Source organism: Sus scrofa, chromosome 8, assembly GCF_000003025.6.
Source record: "Sus scrofa isolate TJ Tabasco breed Duroc chromosome 8, Sscrofa11.1, whole genome shotgun sequence".
In the NCBI taxonomy this organism is placed as follows: Eukaryota; Metazoa; Chordata; class Mammalia; order Artiodactyla; family Suidae; genus Sus; species Sus scrofa.
The window spans coordinates 128,678,042-128,699,387 of NC_010450.4; the positions used below are offsets into that span (position 1 = coordinate 128,678,042).

Here is a 21,346-nt window from a genome sequence, read left to right on the forward strand (position 1 = left end):
AGTAAGAAATTTATGGATACAGTTATTTTATTTTAATAAACAGAAAAATATTCTCATGGCAATTATAGGCTAAAGTATGTCTCCTCCCAAATTCATAGGTGGAGAGCCTAACCCCCAGTACCTCAGAATGTACCTATACACAGAAAAAGGGTCTTTAAAGAGGTAAGTAAATTAAAATGAGGTCATCAGGGTAAGCCCTAATCCAATATGATTTGTATCCTTATAGGAAGAGGTTAGGACACAGATGCATAAGGAGGAAAGATCAAGGGTAGACAAAGAGAGAAGAGAGCCATTTACAAGCCAAGGGGAGAGGCTTCAGAAGAAAATTAAATCTGTGAATATACTGAATGCAAACTTCTAGCCTTCAGAACTGTGAGAAGATAAATTTCTGTTAAGTCACTCAGTCTAAGGTCTAGGTTATAGCACCACTATCAAACTATATAATGGTCGTTTTAGGAAAAGGACTATAAGAATTACTTGCACCAATATTAATAATTAAATAAACTGTAACTAAATAGAAGAAGCTTCTGTCCAAACTCCTGCCTAATGACTGAATCTATGTGGCTCCTACTTTTACTCTCTCCCGTTTCAAATTCTCTGATGTGTCCATTCGGGCCAGTCAGCCCATGCTTCAACAAATCTAATGTTGGGAAGTTTATTACTTTGTCATTCTGGCTACCTTCTTCCATACAGGATCTAGATTGTTTAAAACGACACATGTGTGAATGTATATGTATATGTAATAATACATGTATGCAATACACATTGTATATATTTATACACATATATGTAACATACATATCTTTTAGATATAACACAGAGAGTGTATCAGAAAGAATAAAGTCATAAACAACTATTACTGCTTTCTGATAACTTAGGTATTAAAAAGCTTGTTGGCATTCCTTCATCTGTACAGCCATCATTTAGAGTATAAGGCCATAGATTAGGTATTTTCCAGGTTTTCAGAGAAGGCTACATATAGGAACAATAGTGGTACTGGATGTCTGAGAAATCTGTCATCAGTGGCACAGATTCCACATGTAATATTACAATGACATCCTTATCTGTGGCCTATAATTTCAGAGAAATACAAGTAGAAGGTTCATATATTGTTCATTAAGGTGCTCATGTTAAGCCTTTCAGACTTGCTTTTTTTTTTTTTTTAAATGACCACAACCAGGGCATTATGGAAGTTCCCAGGCCAGGGACTGAATCCAAGCCACAGCTGCTACCTACTCTGCAGCTCATACAAAGCTGGAATCTTTAACCCACTGAGACTTGAGCCACTACAGTTCAATTTTTTTTTTTTTTTTTTTTTTTTTTTTTTTGTCTTTTTGCCATTTCTTGGGCTGCTCCCGCGGCATATGGAGGTTCCCAGGCTAGGGGTGGAATCGGAGCTGTAGCCACCGGCCTACGCCAGAGCCACAGCAACGCAGGATCCGAGCCGCGTCTGCAACCTACACCACAGCTCACGGCAACGCCGGATCGTTAACCCACTGAGCAAGGGCAGGGACCGAACCCGCAACCTCATGGTTCCTAGTCGGATTCGTTAACCGCTGCGCCACGATGGGAACTCCTACAGTTCAATTCTTAACCCACTGTGTCACAGTGGGAACTCCAAGGAGTGCTAATACACATTGTGACAGAATGCTTTTCCGAAGATGGCCACATCAATATATATCTCATGCTGCACGTTTTTGACATTGTACTTGAGTGGTGGGATTTCAGTTCCTTCCCTTTGAACCCTCCCTATAACCTTTGTGACAGCTTTGACTAAAAGAAGGTGATGGAAGTGATGCCCTGTGACTTTCAAGGCTAGGTCATAGAAGGCCTTGCGCCTTCTGTCTGGCTCTCTCTTGGGACCCCGGGTGCTGGGACCCAGCTGCCGTATTGGAAGAAATCTAAGTCAACATCGATGTTCCTGTCCACAGTTGACAGGTATCACCAACCACTGAATGTGAGTGAAAGGGCATTTTTTAGCTGAGGTCTTGAATATTATATAGCAGAGGAAAACTCTCCCTGCTGCACCCTGTCTGAACACTTGACCCACAAATACTGTGGAAGATGAGTGATGTTTGCTGTTCTAAGCCACTATGTTTTAGGAAAGTTTGTTACACGGCAATAGGTCAGCAATACATGCATAAAGAACACTTACATAACTAATGACAAACAGATTCTGATGTTCCCGGACAGGCTGTCATTAAAATTGTTACCTAAATGACACAGAAAAAATTCTTGACATAAGTCCCATAAAAACTTGACCACACGTTAGTGTGTTTAAAATTTATAAATGAAAATTAAAGGGGACTGACTGATAGTTAAAATTCTCATTCAGCTCTTATCTACAGTTCAATACTATGGAAATAAAAATATAATATTAATTAACAGTTATATATATATATCTCCATATACATTCAATTTGCCTAGAGAAAAAAGAAAGTCTGGTAAATGTGCTGAATCTTCTCATTTTGAAATTTGAAAGAGCCTTCAGCTATCCTTGGAGCAGTTTTGCTACAGCAAGTACAGACAAGTAAGTATCCGCTCTACCACTCAAAATAATTCTTTGTGAATTTTCCATCCACAAAATGAAATCAGAGTTGTTACAATTCTGGAGAAACATGAAAGACATGGCATATATCATTTATTAATGCATAACTTAAAATGTCTGTACTCTGATATCCTAGGCTCTAGAACACAAAAACAAAATTTTTTAAGGGAGAGGAAAGAAGGTGCTTGCTACAGTAGAATAAAAGAATTAGAAAAGCATTCCACATAGACAATAGTTTCTTCAGGAGAAGGATAGTTAAAATGTGTTTTTACTGTCATTCTTTCTAGATAAGTGTGTCAACATTAGACATTTTTAAGAAATATTCTATAGGGATTTGTTAAGGAAGCCAGAATAGAACCATGAATAAATTCCATTATACTCTTTTGAAATAAATATTTTAACATTCAGGGAAAAGGAAATATTCTACTTAAATATTTATAAAAAAAAGTATGTTGAATATAATCTCCTATAGGTATTGGCATTTATTACACGAAAGTATATCTAACTGTCCTGTGTGTGTGTTAGTTTTCATGATCACCTCACATTCATTTTCCCATCAGTCCAGTGAAAATTGTTTTGCCTTGGGCTTTGCTAGTTAAATGTTTGCTTGTTTTTAATGCCAATGATTATTATACATAACACAATATGAGTGAAGGTAGCAATGCAAATTTTAGTTTTCAATGAGCATGGAATTTATAATCTACTACAGGCTAAAGTAGTTATGGAATAACTAGTACTTTATATATTTATCCCATGTATTTTAATTGAATAAACAAGACAATTTATTCAAAAAATATTTAAGTCCATATTTGGGGCACATTCTATGCTCTGAAGATACGATAATGAACAAAACAGAAAAAAAAAAAAAAATCCCTAGTCCTCCAGGGAATCACTGCTTTTTGATTTCAACACCATCAGAAAGGTTGGACTACTTAGGTTGTAATAAGTAAAGTAGTCTAGTTATTCTTCTTTCGTTTCTTTTTTTTTTCCTAGAAAGAGCTTAGTAAATTTTATTTCACATCTTTTGGCCTCTTTTTTGAACTAAATTGAATATTATCACCTAATGAGTAGTTATTGAACAAATAAGATGAAGGATCTTTGTATTTTTTTCCTTATTTAACTCCTTTCACTTCAAACATAACACAAAGTTAGCAGATGACAAATAAATCTTCTCTCCTCCCCCCCTTCCTCTTCGCGCCCCCTCCCTCGCTCCTCCTCTCCCCTCCTCTCTCCCTCTTCTCTTCCTCCACCCTCCCCCCTGCCTCTCCCTCCTCTTTCTCACCTTTCAGAATACCTTTTTGGCTGACCAGACTAAAAGAATAAGCATCAAATGAATTATTAACTTTGTTGAAGAAATTACATTAGATATATGAAGACTCTCCCAGGTTATGAGATGTAATTGATTAGTCTTTAGTTCTATAGTACTGACTGATGGACACTTAATGGGTTTCACTTTGCGAAAGTATGAGGGGTAATATAATCTACATAATGTTCATCCTCACTTTTAAGAAGTTATATAAATTATTCAATTATCTCCTAAAAACTAACCCACTCGTCAGAATTTTACATATGAATTACAAATTACAAAGAAATGTGTTAAGGTATACAGTTTCAACAGATGATTTAATGAACACAATTTAAATATATTGCAGCTAATGGTTTTAGGCTGCTCACCCCTTACCACCATTAGAACAGATTCTGAATTGCCAAAAAAAAATCATCTTCCCTTTGCCTTCTGTCCTGCTTCATATGAAGTAATTGCCTGATATTTAGAAGTCTGTTCATTCTTAAGCTAAATTTTCATTTAGATGAGAAAGTGACATTATCAACTAAATTGAGTATGATTTGGTTAGGTGAAAAGGAGGTAGATAGTTCAAACTTAAATAAGAATATAGAAGCCAGAATAAGGAGGACCTCTGAGGAAATTAGCATAGCTGCAACCTATGGCTGACCTGGTGAAACTTAGGAAGCATAACTGCACAGGTAAAAATTATAATTGGGACCAAGGTATACCAGGCCACAAATATCAGGCCAAGTGGCCTGTAGGAGCAAAACTCTCAATTCTTAAGCAAAGGTTAAATTTCCATAGGAGCTATTCTTGAAGAATATACACTGCTAATCCAACGAGAAAAAGAAAAGGTTCTAGGAACTCCCATCATGGCTCTGTATCCATCAGGACACAGTGGTTTAAGGGATCCGGCATTGCCCTGAGCTGTGGTGTAGGTCAAAGATGTGGCTCTCAACTGACACTGCAGTGCCTGTGGTGTAGGCCAGCAGCTGTAGCTCCAATTCGACCCCTAGTTTGGAAACTTCCGTAAGTCGCAGGTGTGACCCTGAAAAGACAGAAAAAAAAAAAATTCTAGAAACACATAATCAAATAAGCCAAGAAATATGGCAATATTCTGTGCATTCCACCAAATAACTATAATAGCCCAATATTCTTTTAAGGCACTATGCAAAAAGAGAGGAAGTGAGAACCACAAAAATAATACGTCTCTTAATTTCCTCTAGGTCTTTCCTTAAAGGGTTAGTTATCCGAGGTCATCAAAATTTTCCAACAAATATCTTAATTCTGAAGAATCATTTTCTTTGTTACAACACTCCCTTTCCTCAAGCTCTATTAGCCTTCCTGGATGGATGGAAGTCATACCTATCTTTCATATTATTTCAGTGTCCAGAAATTATGTACATTTATATAAAACACAGCACAGTTTACCATATTGCAGTGTGAACTAGAGATTCCACAAGACCTTTAGATTATTACTTCAATCACAAATTTTCATTTGGACATTTACTGGAATACCGTCACTGAAAGGCTACTGACCTCTGCCCAGAGAAAGTACCAGTCCTTGGAGTTCCCGTTGTGGCTCAGTGGTTAACGAATCCGACTAGGAACCATGAGGTTGCGGGTTCGACCCCTGGCCTCACTCAGTGGGTTAAGGATCCGGCATTGCCGTGAGCTGTGGTGTAGGTCGCAGATAAGGCTCAGATCCCGCGTTGCTGTGGCTCTGGCGTAGGCCGGTGGCTACAGCTCTGATTCGACTCCTAGCCTGGGAACCTTCATAGGCTGCGGGAGCGGCCCAAGAAACAGCAAAAAGAAGAAAAAAAAAAAAGAAAGTACCAGTCTTTGAAAACCTCTTCAGCATGAATGGTTAATACTCCACTCCTCCTCTGACATGAGACATAATTTGTACAGATCCACTATAAAACATATGATATTTTAATAATAAAATTCAAATTCTGATGTAGACATTAATTTATTTATTCTCAGATTATCAACGCTATATTTGTGACAACATAAAGTAAAACATGGATATACTAGTATCAGAAAAATGTCTTGAGATACTAGTCCAATCTGCCATCATTGAATATGACATCACAGTAATGGCATCTTTGTCATTTACTATGGAAAGCACAAATATTACCAAACAAGCCAAGATTAGTGCCCTTATTAAATAATGGATGATAAAGACATTAAACGAATTTGAAAGATGTGACTATTTTTGATAAGTTGGCAAAACCCTAAAATAGCTATGAGAAAAATGCCAGCTTTGTAAAATTCTTACAGAGGTAGACCAGGGTCAGTGTTTCAAATGGCTACACTTTAGCTTCACCCTCACTTATCTTCTCCTTTCTTTGTCAGGTTGGAAAAGAACAAATGGCAGTTAGACATTATTAAAGCATGAAGAATGCTTTCTCTGGCCGTAGTACTAAATTGTGTCAGAGATTGATCCTGGCTTTTAGGGATCTTTTGAGTATCTGATCAGACTTAAAAATTCATACTTGGTGGAAATCTGTCTTGTTTCTAAAAATACTGCTAGTCTTCCTGACTGATCTCATATTTTTCTTCTGTGAATTAATAGAGGTTAACACATAGGGAAGAGGATGGTCACAGGTTCAACAGGAGTTACATAGTTACACTGGAGCCAGCCCAGAGAACTAACAGATAAAAACTTTGTTTAATTATTTAATCAATAGCTATACAGGATAGACTTTGCTTTGCAGCACCTATCACAGAAATGTGAGAACTTTCCTCAGCTTGTTTTATTTTGTTCATAATAGTTTTGTTTCAAATATATCACATATGCAATCATTCACCCATCAGAGATTAATGTCTTGTGTCAGCTATTAGATACAACCAGCTCTTAGGCTCTTAGGTATAGATAGATACAAGGAACAAAACCACCTGGACTAGACATTGCTAGCTTGTCACATGTTTGTTTCTCAAATCTATCTTCACAATTGTCTAATTTAAGTGTTTCCAAGTGATACAATTTCAACATAGATAACTGCTATGGACTGAATTGTGTCCACTCCAGAATTTATATTTTGAAGCCCTATGTTGACGTCATGGCACTTGGAGATCAGGTCTCTGGGAGCTAATTAAGTTTAGATGAGATCTAGATGGTGGGGCCCTCATGATAAGATCAGTCCCTCAGAGGAAGCAACACTAGAGAGCTGGCTCCTTTCTCTCTCTCTCCTCCATAGAAGGAAACTGTGAGAAGGCAGTCATCTACAAGTCAGGAAAGAAACCTTTCACCAGAAACGGAGCATGCTGATACCTTGATTTTTGAATTCTAGCCCTGAGAATGATGAGAAAATAATTTTTGTTTATTTGTTTTTTAAATCCACCCAGTTTGGAGTAGCTTGTTATGGCAGTCCAAGCTAATTAAGATAATAATGCAGGCAAATTTGGGGCATTTTCAGTATGAATACAATTGCTCATATGAAAAGGGCTTTAAACCAAAAAGGGAACAAAATCTGAAATACTCAATTGTCTGGATTTTTCTTGGCTTCAGGGAGTCTCCGAAAGAAACTCAGATTCTAAAATTACCTTCTTAAAATATTTCTTGACTAAGGTAAAATCCTTTAAACTGTCTCTTTTAGAATCTTCATAATTTGAACCTAATGAACTGCCATGCTCCTCAATTACCTTTTGCTGTTTTCTCTTCTAACCTATTAACTGTTTTCTCTAGTGAGAAGTAAACTCTCAAAGCTGAATTACCCCCTAAAGTTAAATCTCCCTGAGAAAAGAGCAAGTCCCTTGTTTTAAGGGACTTAAATTTTAAGCCCTGGTCTCAATATAAGTTCAAAGTAAATATTTAAGTCTTTTTCAGAGCAAAACCTGAAGAGAAAGATATTCTGGGAGAAATTTAAAATAGTTCTAAGCAAACATGAAACAATGCTTAACATCACTGATTATTAGCAAAATGCAAATCAAAACTACTATGAGTTACCACCTCACACCAGTCAGAATGGCCATCATTAATAAGTTCACAAATAGCAAATGCTGGAGAGGGTGTCAAGAAAAATGAACCCTCCCATGCTGTTGGTGGGAATGTAAACTGGTACAACCACTATGGAAAATGGTATGGAAGTACCTCAGAAAACTAAATATAGAACTACCATATGACACAGCAATCTCATTTTTGGGCATATATCCAGACAAAACTTTCCTTGAAAAAGACACATGCACCTGTACGTTCATTGCAGCACTATTCACAATAGCGAAGACAGGGAAACAACCCAAATGTCCATTGACAGATGACTGAATTAAGAAGAGGTGGTATATATACACAATGGAATACTATTCAGCCATTAAAAAAAAACAAAATAATGTCATCTGCAGCATGGATGGAACTAGAGCCTCTCAATAAGTGAAGTCAGAAAGAGAAAGACAAATACCATATGATATCACTTATATCTGGAATCTAACATATTGCACAAATGAACATTTTCACAGAAAAGAAACTCATAGACTTGGAGAACAGACATGTGTTTGCCAAGGGCGAGGGGCTGGGAGTGTGGGATGGACTGGGAATCTGGGGTTAATAAATATAAACTATTGCATTTGGAATGGATAAGCAATGAGGTCCTGCTGTATAGCACTGGGAACTATATCTAGTCACTTGTGATGGCGTGTGGTGGAGGATAATGTGAGAAAAAGAACATAGACATGGGTCACTTTGCTGTACAGTAGAAAATTGACAAGACACTGTAAACCAACTATAATAGAAAAAATAAAAGTAATTGTTAAAAAATATAAAATACATTAGTTCTAAGAACATATGGTCAACCAACTATACTGGGTCCATATCAACTGGTGTTTATGTTAAACATTACAATTGAAGGGGAAAAAATAACAAGAATAACAAATAGAAAAGATGCGAAGGGTAATATAAAATATCTCAAGCTGCATAGGAAAAAAAAAGAGAGATTTAGGAAATATGTGCTGTGGAACTAGATCTTTGGAGGATTTCCCTCCAAACCATTCCTCTGAACACAGATTATGCTCAGATCTAGTCTAGAAAGCAAAGAAAGGATGAGTCCACTGAAGACTCTGAGGATAGACTCTGCTTTATAAAGTATTCAGAAGGCAAAGTTACCCTGGCTGTCCCTGTACTTTTTTTTCTCAGTGAATAGCCTTAAGCAAGAACTAGGAAATAGAGAAGGAATATCTCTAAGGGGACATTTTGAAAAAGCCTTGAAACATGGACGAATAAAACTCAAAATCAACCAATGTCTTACTTCACTCCACTCTAAGTATCAAGGGAGGAATATATTAGAAGTATAGCCTTTTTGCAAATGAATAAAAGAATATGACAATATTTTTCAGTTATGAAAAAGTCTTTTATAGTATGTCCTCTTTAAAGTTCTATTACAATGATGATAACCAATATTATGTAGGAATGAAATTAGAATTGCATAATGTTTTGCTACTTAGGTCTTCTATTTTTTCATAGTGCAAATAGAATATTGATCAATTTATTATTTCATTACCTATACTGTCAAATAGGAATATGCTTTTCATAATGATTTAGGACCAGAGTGCAATATTTTGTTCTTTGACAGGATATAAATGCTAGATAGATGGACAGATGAGAGAAAGCCAGAAAATAAATAAATACAGTAGGAACCCATAACTGTCTCCTTTAATAACGTCAATCTTGATTAATGTCCAGGATGCTGATCTACCACAAGATATCCTCTTTTCCTTCAATAAATCTTTGTGCATCTATTTATTATTATCTTTGCTCACTTTCGGTTTAGACTTTATAGCTTTGCCAGTAAAATAAATTAGTTTTAAAAGTACATTATCCAGGAGCATGAATTAACATTTTTTTCTTCCCCTACTATTGTCTCTTTCATTATCAATCTATTATAGTTATTAATCAAGTTATTTTTGTGAACTACCTTAACAATGTCATTTATAAGTGTGTAGTCTTAAATAGAATTATACAGATATTACAGAAATATACGAATGTTTGACAGCATAAGAACAAAAAGGGCTATAAAATAATGGGTAGATCAGACTTTGAAAGGATTCTAACTAATCAATATGTGATAACTCTTCTTGAAAAAAAACTGTGTTGGAATATAGCTGATTTACAATGTTGTATTAACTTCAGGTTTGCAGCAAAGCACATCATTCTTTTTTCCATATACGTTGTTACAGAACATCGAGTAGCCCACCTGTCCTATACCGTAGGTCTTTGTGAGTTACCTGTTTTGTATATATATTCGTGTGTATGTGCTAATTCCATCCTCCCAATTTATCCTTCCCCCTCCTCATGGTTTCCCCTTTGGTAATTCTTAAGTTTCATTTTGAAATCTGTGTGCTTGTCTCTGTTGTATGAATAAGCTCTTTTGTATCATTCTTTATTAGACTCCAATGTTCATCGCAGCACATTTATGATAGCCAAGACATGAAAACTACCTAAATGACAAATGGTTAAAGAAGACATGGTACATCTATACAATGAAATATTAACCATAAAAAAGAATGAAATAATGCCATTTGCAGCAACATGGATGGATCCAGAGATTACCATATTAAGTGAAGTCAGAAATAATGCCATTTGCAGCAACATGGATGGATCCAGAGATTACCATGTTAAGTGAAGTCAGACAGGTATGCAATAACTCTTAAGGTAAGTGATTCCATTCATCGTCTCCCATGTTAAGATCAACAGATCACTGGTTATACCTTTCTCCAAAAGCGTTGCTATTTATCCCATTACCCAAAACATTAATACTTTTAAAATTGTATGATATTGTTTGATTTCTTGAGAGATGAAAACTGTCACTGCATTAGTAATAAGGATAATGACTATAATAATATATTAACATTTATTGAGTTTTCAGTGTCAAGCACTATGACAAGCTTTTAAAATGTGCTAGTTCATTTAGCCCTCATAATAACTTTCAGGAAAATATTATTTATTTATTTTTACAGAAATGAGGAGATATAAATAAAATGTCCATAGATCTTTGAAATAGCTAATTCAGAGCTTCAAACCAAGTCTCTCTGATTGCAAAGACTGTGTTTTTAATCTGTTGTTGACAAAAATTCAGATAACAACTAGCTAAGAAGAATAAAGATTTACAGATATTAAGTCATAATTAGCTACTCAATTTCCTAGGATTATTTCAGGTGTACTGATACAGTAATTCCACTTCTGGAAAAAAAGTATGTACCTAAGTAATCAGAAATATCTTCAGTTTCAGATTTAAATCTTGTTAGAACATTAGAAATATGATGTTGAGACATAAACAGAGTCCACTGGCCTAACTGTGCATATGTGGGTCACGGTACAAAAAGAATAACATGAAATGGCCCTGCTGACTATATCATAAGCATTATTGCTAAACTTCTCTACCACTGGCAAATTTGGCTTCATTATCCCATCTTATAGAAAATAAAAAAAAGACTCTGAGATATTAACCAACTTTCCAGACAGTCAGCTAGTAAGTAAAAGTACAGATTTAAAGTTTTGTGCTTCAAATCTGTGTTCCTATCTCATCATGCAATTTCTGTCCATGATGATGTGATGATTATTATACAAGAGATGAAAATGCATATATATGTAAGCATATATAACTATATTATTCAATATGTATACTTCTATATATATATACACATACAAATATACACATCTTTACATATGTGTGTGCCGAATATAAATTATACTTCTAAATCTAACAAAAAATAAAAAATGAGAACTTTTTCCCTGCTTTTAATTTTGAGGCTTATCATCCTATAATATAATATTTTCCTTGATTATAGAGGGTACTATAATATTATATATGCTAGTATACATGTTGCTAATATACATACATGCATAATTTACATAATATATAATTAATTTTAAATTATTTTTATATATTATGGTGTATCAGATAAATAAATTTTTATGGTAGATTTATGGTCAGGAAATTTGATTCCTATCAATGACACAGATTTTAGCAGTTTATGTGACTTTAGGTCTCAACATTTTTTATGTAATGAACTAAAGACAAAATTAGATGATTTTTAATTTCCTTCTAGCTGTAAGCTCTTATTTTCAGCTCAGTTTTTCATTCTAAAATACAGGTGGTATTCAAAAATATGCCTTGCTTTCACAGTATTCACATAATTGCTGAGTATAATTGTATTTTCTATCTTAAGCCATTACTTAGCTTTCTGCTGAAGATTCATACCAACAAATGTATAAGTATCAGTATATCATTTGGAATTTTATCTGCTTTATTTTCTTAAAAGGCAACCAAAATTAAGTCCTAGAAAAGGACATTTTCATTTATTCATGATCAATAATGCCATTAATCAAAGCACAGCATCTCCCTTAATATAACTAGGGAGATCCACCTAGGGATAATTTTTATATTATTTTGCTAGCATATAAAAATAAAAACACAATCTTGTTTATAAGGATTGCTAAACATTTTCTTGTTCTGAGCCTTATCTGAATTCAGTTTTGATCTCTGTCAAGTATATCTTTTATTACATGAAAATATAATTTCTATTAATCTATGAGATTATGAATATTGAAATTTTTGTATTGGGAACATTATAATTGGGAACATTATAATCTGTTCAAATTAAACACTTTATTTCAACAAATTAACAAAAATTAAAATAGCCCTTTTATTTAATTTTTTTAGTTTCAAAAAACAATGTAGTAGCTTATCTAATATGTCTGGATTGAAAATAAAAATCTGTGCTCTTTTAAAGCAGGCATCACAAGGAGTATTTTAAAAATGCGAGTCTCTATCATTCACTGCCCATGAATAAAATTTAATGTTGACTGAAATTTTAAATGTCATTACCTGAGGCAGTCAGATATACAGCTTAAGTGAAAAACATTTAGTAACTTAAAATATTCCCCTAGTAATGATATACACAAATCCACACAAACAAAATACTGCTAATTTGCCAACATTTAATGATTTCCACCCTCTCACAAAGGTCGAGGCTTATTTAAAAGCCAAAGGAATAATTTTTACTGGCCTAGCTAGTGGTAAGTTAGAAGAATATTGCAATATTTTTCTTCCATAACACTTTTATTCAAGAGACAAATATTCCACACAATTTGTTAACAGAAGGAGCACTATATTGGTATGTATTTAGTTAGTTTCTTCCTCAATAAACACTACATTTGAACAGCTGACATTCCCTCTAGAAATAAAGCCGCTTTTGGAAAAACATGACTTCTGGTTACTATAGCTTATATTTTCATTTTTCTAAGAAGTACGCTAATTTAGAATTGAATTGCTCAATATCAATATTAGATACCGAGATATATTTTTAAATATTCATTGAAGTTATTATTATTAAATGAACAGAAGCTTACAAAAATCAGCAGGAAATTTTCCGACAAAAATATTAGCAATTTTGGGTTTCTTACTGTTCTTCACAAATACAAATTTGCCATATTCCTTGCCTCCTTACAATAATAAAGCTTCAGTTAGTGAAGGGGAGTAAGCTGTCGTACTATTTGCTTGTTTAGAGATTTTTAATGTTGTTTTAATATTAGATTCAAAGGTCAAATTTTGATTTTGTTTATGTTAAAACAGTATGATGAAAATGAAGAAGACGGATGAATGAGAAAGTTCAGGATGCTGCATGACATAACCCTGTGCACACAGAGGCCAACACTAACCACATTAATGTTGGGAGGATGGCATTAACACATACACACTACTATATATAAAATAGGTAACTAGGAAGCACTGGGAGGCCTATTCAATGTTCTATTAACAACCCCAGTGGGAAAAAATAATGGCCATGTGATTCACTTTGCTGTAAACCTAAAGCTAATACAACACTGTATATCAACTACACTTCAACATTATTAAAAAAAAGAAAAAGAAAAGAAAAGAAAATGATAATAACAACAGCAAAAGAAAATAACAAGAATACAGGAAACAGGCAGCAGTTGGGTGAAGCATTCAATGAATAAGAAAACCTCGTGGGGAAGAGTTCCCGTCGTGGCTCAGCGGAAACAAACCTGACTAGCATCCATGAGGATGCAGGTACGATCCCTGGCCTCACTCAGGTGGGTTAAGGATCTGGCATTGCCGTGAGCTGTGGTGTAGCTTGCAGACATGGCTTGGATCTGGTGTTGTTGTGGCGAGTGGTGTAGGCCAGCAGCTACAGCTCTGATTTGACCCCTAGCCTGGGAACCTCCATATGCTGTGGGTACAGCCCTAAAAAGACAAAAAAAAAAAAAAAAGGTAGAAGAAAATCTAGGGGGCTGCTAACATCAGATGAACTCCTTCAAACAACAGATTTCATCATAGAAAACCAAAAGAGAAAGCAAGAGATATTATTCCTCTTAGTAACTACAATTAACACAAACTACCTTTCTCCAAAAACCAAATCTTTTGATCTGCATTGAGACTAAATAGTAGTTTCTTTGTAAAGTCTTAGAAGCCCTGAATGCTGAGAAGCTAACTTTGATAGACAAAATATGAAAGAAGCTCTCTTTGTGTCAAGTTGTTCGATAACTGTGCAAGACTTAGTTACCCCACTTTCGTGAAAGTACTACTGGTTCTACTGGTTCAAAATTTTGTTGAAAAATATCAGTAAAACTTACATGCATTTACAGGAGAAGGGAGAAAAGGGCAACATGAAAAACACAAACATTTGTTATTCTTTTCAAATTACTGCCATTAAAGTTTTCTTTTGCTTTTCCCTTCCATTTTATTGTGATGCACGTTGAAATAATAGATCTACATTTATTATTTTTCTTTGCAAATCTATATTTAAGCACTAATAAGTATTTCATTTTCCTTTTTTTTTTTTTTTGATAATCCAGTAACTCCTAAAGTAGACAAAGGTTAGGGTCCACAACTATCTGTATTATTCTCTGTCTTTGTTAGCAGATTCATACAGGTGAAATCTAAATTTGGTCTTTGCAGAACATTCTAGACCTCAAGGCTGTCTCACACTTTGCTGTCCTTTACCACTTCGATTCTCAGCCTACTGGGAGAGAGTGCATTTCTTCTGGTCATGGATAACTTTTTTGTTCTCATATATGTGAGATTTATAAGCACCTGAGTACAGTCATGATGACTGTATATGATCTTGTTGAGATAAGCACCTTGTGGGATGATGCCTCTTTGGCTCTTTCTGTGAATATCTGACCATCTATGAGAGTTCCTGTTGTGGCTCAGGGATTTAAGGACCCAACCTTGTCCCTGTGAGGATGCACGTTTGACCCCTGGCCTGGCTCAGTGGATTAAGGATACTGTGTTGTTGCAGGCTATAGCATAGGTCACAGAAGCAGCTCAGATCCCATGTTACCATGGCTGTGGCATAGGCTTCAACTGCAGTTCTGATTTGACTCCTGGCCCAGGAACTTCCATATGCCACAGGTGCAGCCATAAAAACAAAGCAAAAAAATTTGACCATCTATGGAAGGACAAATTGGTTTTTACATTCAAAGAAATACTTCTTTTCTCTTTTTTTTTTGTTACTTTGATATTAATATTATTTTTCTTTTTCGTATTGGAAGGAGAATAAATGTTATGTTGAGATTTAGAAATAAAATGAAAGGAAGAAATAGAAATATGGAAATGATGAAGAATACAGAGATGAAGAGAATGATTGGGGGGGGGAGTCAGAAGTACAAGAAAAAGTACAATGGAACATTTTGATCTGCCCCTCTGCTAATTTCCTATAGCTTTGGGATTTATACTATAATTATTATTCAAATGACCCTGCACATCGGTATGGTAAATGAGAAGAGTTGGCTAACTGGGAATTCAAGCTGAAGGAGCCTTTGAAAGAACTTTATCTAGCTTAGCTCCACAATTGCTGGGGAGAAAACCACACCGTGAAACGGCTTCCCTAGGTTCTTCCTGGAAGTTAACAGAACTAACAACCACGTCGGTGTTACAAAGCGACCAATGTGAGTCATCAAAATTATGAGATTAAGCTAACTTACAATTTAATGATGACACCCTCCTCGCACACTATACGTTCTAAATCATGCCACTGCCATCTATGTGAGCCCCGCCCTAGACGCTGTGCCACACAATGGAAGTGGGTCAGAGGCCCTGGAAAAGGAATCAGAAACAAGTTTAGGCTCTGACACAGTAGGCAAATCTCTTTAACTTTCTGGTTCAAATGTAAATGTTGGACCCATGACTTCTCAAGTGTTTTCCAGGTCCAAAAATAGATTTCTAGGACTATGTCCTCATTCAAGCTCACATAGAATCCCCACATGCTCAGTCTGGGAGCACTTTTCCCAGGGCAGTATTTGTCTAGTCCATCTCATCAGCACACAGCCTGCAGTACCAACACAGTCAGCCTGGTCAGCCAATCAGGTGGAGACCGGCTTTGCTACTTCACCCACTTTGAAACAATCAGAGCCACACTTTTCATCCACACCACCCAAGTGTGTATTCCTGCTAAATGGCTCAAGAGGGAAGGCATTTTAAATTTTTTTCTTTTAAAATTCTCAACAGAGAACAAAGTGAAGGGTATTCAAAGACCACATACCCCATCACTCCTGTTCCAGGCTCTGTACATCATCACAGTGAGAACAGATCCCTCTTTCTCCAGCCCTGAAAAGTCTAAAAGATAAACCCTCAACTTGTACACCATGAAGTTAACTCCATTTCACTGAAAAGAACCTTGAAAATAGATCTGGTTACGTGAAGAACCAAAGAATGAAAACAAATGTAAGCGTTTTGTAAACAGTGGAAAATGATCTACAGACGGACGGACAGATTGCCGTAAGGGCTGCTGTACTTGTGACGGGGGGGGGGGCATACATCCCGCTTTGCTTGGGAGTCTTGATTACTTTTGTTATCCCAGTGTAATCATTCAAATTGTAGTCATTCATTCTTTTAAAACAGCATTTTTCAGGACCTATTACATCCAGAACACATTTATTCTCTAATATCCATGACTGCTAGATCCATAGGAGGATGTGAGGGTTTCGGCATGAGAAAGATGGGCTGGCATGCAGCAGAACCCCCAAGGACCCAGGGATGTGCCAGGGCTGAAGAGGGTCACCTGGGGAGACATCTAGATGCAGCCATCTAAAGCTAGTGGAAGGACTCATGACAAATTCAGATTTCCGAGGAGAAGGGAAGGGTCGCTGGTAGCTATGTGTATTTACTGCTGGTTTATTAAAGTCACTCTGAGGTAAGAGCGAAATCTTTTTCATTTCATTAAGTCACAAGCCCTGAGACAGGGGTAACTACTATCCCAGAAGTATTGGATGAAACTAACTTGGAAGGTGGGTGACGACTGAGGGAACACAAGTGCTGCATGAGTAAAAGTCACCAAACCACTAAGGTTAACTTTCTTACATACACTCTTTGTACAGAAAGAAGGATTTCCAAATTTCTATCTCCATCACATTACCACCAGATTAATGAAATGTAAAAACTTTAAACTCGGTAAGCAGCAGTGAGTAGGAAACAGGCACAAGATTCCATTACTTTATTATTTCCTGAGCTATCAGTAACAGGAGACTTTCCCCACACTAAGACTCTCTCTCCAGGGTGCAATTCCTATTAAAGTCAGGTGCTGGTGGAGTTTCCTAGAGATTTATAGACTCCATTCCGAAGATGAATCGTGTGACTTTATTTTATGCATTCTTTCTAACTATACTAATTCTTTTACAGACTTAGTACAATATAACTTTAACTTTACTAACAGCTGAGATATCAAGTAAATACACACACACACACACACACACACACACACATATTGGTTTTTGTTTTTTTACTTTCCTTCCCTGAGCTATTAGCAATAGATGTCTGTTTCTATGTTGTAGTGACAATGCTTTTTGTCACCACCCTTAATTTGTGGCCCTAACATCAGGTTTGTCTACATGAATGCACAGCCAAATTAGCCTGAAAGATTTCTAAAGTGGAAGGCTTTGGTGTGTTGTTGATTTTTTTGTTTTCACAAATTATACCAAATGACACATTAACATAGATATAAAGAACACTGACTTGATAGTTGCAGTTTAGAGACCTTCTCTTGCTGTTTTTAGGCACAGAGTGCTTTGCCCATGACTCTCATGCTCCGGCTAGTTATAGCTATTCATTCAGACATTTCTTAGATTCTTATGATTGTTTTTCATTTCTTCCTCTATTTGTACATTTACTTCACTGGAGAGAAGGATTAGCTATTTGAGTGAATTTAGATAATAAAGCATGTGCCTTCTAGAAAATCATTACTTTCTTTGGGCTATGTAAATATCTAAAAAGGAACATAAATCATTCATCTCTGTAAACTGAGCCTTCTGTGAAATTAAAAACAAGCCACCAGTTTTATCTTTTTTTAAAAAACTGGGTTTCAGCAGGATAAAAATCAGTTCCAAGGGTTTTCCCTCGGTTTCACAATTTTTATACCAATCTTCCATCCATTACTCCTGCCTAAGAAATTTACGCTATTAAAATGTGAGCATTAAAAAATAAATAAATAAATAAAAGGAGTTCCTGTCATGGCACAGCGAAAATAAATCTGACTAGGAATCATGAGGTTGCAGATTTGATCCCTGGCCTTGCTCAGTGGGTTAAGGATCTGGCCATGCCATGAGCTTTGGTGTAATTCGCAGACGTGGCTGGGATCTAGCGTTGCTGTCACTGTGGCGTAGACCGGTGGCTGCAGCTAGGATTGAACCCCTAGCCTGAGAACCTCCATATGCCACAGATGAGGCTCTTAAAATAAAAAGCTAAAATAAATTTTTTTTTTTAAATGTGAGCATTCAGGAAATCTCTTTTCTTTAAGTTAGCATTACAGAGATAATTTAGAGTCCGTAAACATAATTCCTAAAAATTAAAACAATTTCCGTGAGTTCTGTTTTATGATGTGTACTTACAATCTGCTCTCAAATTTTCTTCTTGACATTTTCTTCTGCTAAAATCATCTGGAAGTTCCCATCGTGGCGTAGCAGGTTATGAACCCAACTAGATCCATGAGAATATGAGTTCAATCCCTAGCCTCGCTCAGTGGATTGAGGATCCGTCATTTCTGTGAGCTGTGGTGTAGACTCCACTCGGATCCTTTGTTGCTGTGGCTGTGCCCTAGGCTGGCAGCTGCAGCTCTGATTCGACTCCACCTAGGAACTTCCATATGCCATAGGTGTGGTCCCAAAAAGCAAAAAAAAAAAAAAAAAAGAAAAGAATAATCTTCTCCTTAAACACTTTTACTTAGCATAAATTTAGATTTATACTTATAATAAAGTATGAAAAATATCATACCAATTTATAATATTTTATAATGCTCACTTGGATTTCTGCTATTGATGAGAATTATTTTCATTAACACAGAAGTATTAAAAATATCTTCAAATCCTTCACTAGCTCAGGTAATACTGCAAATGTTTTTCCTAATGAACTTCTCTGAAACCAATGTGTCAGGTACAAAAGAGAACTTTGTTATTCATTCATCAATAATTACACACACATACACACATATTTATTACAGGGTTAATTAAATCCCTTGAGGGGAAAAAGGTATAGTGTGAGTATATAAATATAGGAACAACAAACTTTATTGTGAGGGAAAAAGTCTTGAAAAAAAGTTTGCTGTATGGCTTTCACAGCTAGTGAATTTTACTATACTTCAAAAGCAGTGACATTACTGAAACACCAACTAGTATGGCTGCTAAAATATTTAAACATTCAAATCCGTGAAAGGCAGTAAGAACTGTCAATAAAATTGGAATTAGCTATGTGATGGATTCTAATTTACATATGCTTTTAAGAGTACTAAGATACTGTGGATTGATTTCCTTTTTGATGAATTTCACTCAGAGTTTATACTAGAGATTTAAATGCATACAGACTCTGCAGTTACAAAGGCAGAGATCTTGAAAATAAATTTTGATATTGTCACAAGTGATTTTTACCTCCTTACTACATTTTCTGTCTTTTTATGGTTGGGACCATGTCCTTCTCTAGGGAGAATACATCTGAAATAAACTTCAAATGTTAGATGTAACTTGATATGCAAAATACTCATTTTCATCATTTATCAGAAATTCATTTAATGTATAAAGTGAGTCCAAATTGTAACTGCAGTCCTACTAATTTACACAAAGGAGAAAATGCCAATTGAAACACTCTTTCAAAAAGTGTACCAGATAGAAAGTATAATTAAATGAAAAACCACCGCTATTTAAATTTTCCCTGAAATGTTTGGAGACTTGGGCTATTTGGAAGGCAGCTGCATTCACAGCATGCATCTTCCTTTGTCATGGATATCCCATTTGGTTTTCAAGACATGGTCCATAAACACTGGAGATTTCCTTGATAATTCCCATCCCTGGATATTAGAACTCATTATTTCTTTATGTTTTCACAGAATGTTGTTTGGTTTCTATGAATGATTAATTCATTCTATTGCACATAACAACTATACAGGAGACAGTACAAATCTTTGCTAAACATATACTATATGTTCAAATTAAGTGAAATATAAAACAATTCTAAAATGATAAGGTTTATTCATTCTGACTCTGACTACTTTCATTCCAACTAACTGAAGAATTTAAAATTGAAAACTAAAATATAAGCCATCCAAATCACACATTCATCAAATATGATAATCATGTTGCTCAAATTTTGACAAGCTACAAAATCTCTACTAACATGATAGATACATTGGTGTTTTGCACTGTTGGAATAATGACGTCTCTATCTACTTACAGCATTTAAAACACAATAATTCTTTTCTCTGACACCAAATTACAAAGAGCAATGTGACACAATTTACACAGAGTTTTCTGATAATATTCTCCAACTCTCATGTATTAATTAAACTCTCTTCATAAATACTATTGTGTAACTCTTGGGAATAAAATAAATAAGCTATAATCGTAGCATATTTTCCTGAAATGTAAAGACATATCCTCAGTCCCTTAGTCCTCATGTTATATATGATTATAAAAATTACATGGGAAAATTTCTCATGCTATGCGTGCAGTTTACTAAATCAAACACCTATCTTCCGATGTGTTACCAACAGACCTGTGTCATCAAAACAGCTCTTGATATAATCCAGAGAGCCTGTGTCCTTACAATTATGTAAGAACTCCCACAAATGTAATGTCGGCACATCTTTTTTCATCAATATTATACTTTTGAGCATAATTCTTCTGAAAGTCAACACTAAAATAATTTTTTAAGTATTATTTTATTTACATGAATAGACTTTATTTTTAGAATAGTTTTAAATTAACAGAAAAATAAGGAGTTAGTGAAACTAAGCAGGGGCCTGTGGGGCTCCTGGGCACAAAAGCACTTCTGTGTTCCCCATTTCTTGTTTTTAGAAAATGGGCCTCATTCAGCCTCCACGGCTTTCCCTGCCAGATACTTGCTGATCAGAGAAAGGGAGAGGATGCAAAGACAAGGGAGGAACAGCCAAGCAACAACAGTACAGCCTTGGGACGGGATCCTGATTCCCACTCAAGGGATACACATAATGATGGAGGCATCTTATACATCTCAGAGAAAAGTTATATTCCTTATGCTTCTTTTAGAAGTGAA

General features: G+C 35.5%; 1 protein-coding gene across 10 annotated transcripts in view; it reads right to left on the reverse strand.

Annotated features, from left to right (window-relative positions):
• CCSER1 (coiled-coil serine rich protein 1) overlaps nt 1-21,346 on the reverse strand; it is a 1,224,168-nt gene that overhangs the window by 948,876 nt on the left and 253,946 nt on the right. The window lies entirely within an intron of this gene.